We start from the raw sequence: 2,301 nt of genomic DNA, 5'->3' as shown, positions 1-2,301 counted from the left end.
CTACATGAAGGGTGCAATCTTTCCACAAAGGTAATTGAAGGTTTCTTTGTTGACCCTCAGACGCCTCTTGAACATGCTAGCATTGTAAGCACTTCGGAGAAGCATCGAACAAAGCCTTGTTGACGAGGGTATGCCCACGCACGCCGTCGTTCATGACCACTCCTTCGGTTGGCGATCTTCTTGAGGCTTATAGACCGTGCCATGCACTTGCAAACATGCAACCAAGTTTGCACCATGGACTCATTATTGCGAAAGATGGGTTCCTTTAGCAATTTATAAATGGCTAAAGAACACAACCATGCACAATAGAGAGCCATTTCCTTGGATATGGCCATTGAATTCTGTGAACACGTTGAAATGATGCAAGATATTTAGCACATGGTCCACTTTAATTTACAGCATTTTTATCATACTTTGAAAGCTGGAAATATTTTCATACACTTTGGAAGCACAAAAATAAAATCTGAAAGCTTTGAAAGCTTTGACAAATTACAACCAAACAGTGAAAACACATAGAAGCTGTGAAAAAACTAGTTGTCACCCCCACTAGACTCCTTCAAAAAATCACTCATAGTCATGCGCATTGCAACTAGTATATTGAGCCTCTCCTTCTCCAAGGCAATATTCTGGCTAGCGGTCTCCTTGAGATGCTCCAAGAGAAGTTTCCCTGTACCGAACATCTCGGCCAAGGACTCCTCGTACTTCGGAGCGACTTTACGGGTAGAGGACAGAGTGGGTTGGGTCTTCTCTTGATTTGGAGAGGGGTTTTCTTCTAAGGTGTCACCATTTGTTGGGGTAACATCCTCCATTGTGGATGAAGATGCGTGACTAACAGGAGTAACAGTGGCTCTGGCGTGGTAGTATTCATCCATCTATGTCAAACCATTTGCATATATGCCTCCTATCACTACCAGAAATTGAGTTATGGGCTTTGTCCTGACGGAATTGTTGCAATACTGCTTGCCACTTTTTGCGGCAACTTTCACTATCTTTATCAAAGTCAGGGTAACTGGCGGCTAGTTTAGTAGCCACCTTTGCCCATAAATTGATCCCTTGCTTCCTGGGATTATTGAACTTCTCATTCATGCCCCCCGGATATGAATGAGTTGGTCAACCCACCAATCTGTCCACTTGAACTCCTCATTCATGGCCCCCGGATATGAATGAGTTGGTCAATCCACCAACCTTTCCACTTGCTTTTCTTGTTGTCGCCGTCGTCATCGTCTCCCAAGTCGATGGTGCTCTTCTTCTTCGAGGCTTTGGGATTCTTTATTGCGGTTTGGTTTTGTAACACAACCTCTTCATTGGTGGCTTATTTCCTCTTCGTTGATTTGGCACGGCTTGCCTTGGGTTGAGAAGCTCGCATGGCATTAGGGGTAGGGTTGGGTGATGGAGTGGACAACACATGATCGGGGGCGGCATCCATATTGGAGTTAGGACTAGTGACACTCAAAGAGGGTTAGGGATGAGAAGGATGTGTAGCCATAGGAGAATGTGGGCTATGATCATTTAGAGTAGGAGAGGGATGAGGTGGTGGAATTTGAGATCCATAATTTGGGGGTCTAAACAAAAAGGGAGAATTAGGAGAGATGGAGGGAGAATTCATCATGGCTTGGTAGAAAGTGGATTGAGAAAATGGAGGTTGGGAGAGAATAGGGTCGTCGTCTTCCCATTGGGAGTCGAAAAATTGATTTGGGTTGGAATCCATGGTACGTACAATGCAAAAAAAAAAAACAATGTTAAAGGCGTGCACACAAAGTTGAGATCAATGCATGAAAGTGCAAATCGTAGAACTCATAGCGACCTTGATGAATTGATTTGCACCGCCGTCGCTCTCTTAACGCTTCAACCCTACAAGAACGCCATTTAAAAAAAGTTGGTACATCAACGAGCATAAAAAATAAACAACATGTGAAATAAACTTTGAATTTTAAGATAACTCATTATTCATGAAAAGCCCTCAAATGTAAATGAGCATGGCCTTGAGATTGCATCAAGAGGCCCTCAAATGTAAAAGGGAGAGGCTTACTCTGTACATGCACCTCAAATGTGAAAGGACATGATGACCTCCTTGATCTCTGTGTTAATGTGACAGAGCTTGAAAGGCTATAAAATTTGCCATTTTGTAAGGAGTGGAAGGGGGGGGGGGGTGTTTTGTGAACGTTGCACACATTTTGGAGAGCCGTTTTTATTTTTTTTAGGAGGGGGGTGGGGGGTTGACTATTTTGGGAAAGGGCAAAGCCTTGTGAATGTTGGCAGGACGACCCTCTTTCCTACGTGGAGGGTGGAAGCGCCATGGGC

At 44.1% G+C, this 2,301-nt stretch overlaps 1 pseudogene; it reads right to left on the bottom strand.

The window, feature by feature from the left end:
* Nucleotides 1-407: 407 nt before the first annotated feature.
* On the bottom strand, nucleotides 408-1,708 carry LOC147462380 (uncharacterized; annotated as a pseudogene).
* Nucleotides 1,709-2,301: the final 593 nt, after the last annotated feature.

The sequence above is a fragment of the Adiantum capillus-veneris genome, chromosome 2 (genome assembly GCF_014529385.1).
Source record: "Adiantum capillus-veneris isolate H3 chromosome 2, ASM1452938v2, whole genome shotgun sequence".
Lineage (NCBI taxonomy): Eukaryota > Viridiplantae > Streptophyta > Polypodiopsida > Polypodiales > Pteridaceae > Adiantum > Adiantum capillus-veneris.
Note: the sequence above shows the minus strand (reverse complement) of the source record. Positions and strands in the feature narration are given on the sequence as shown.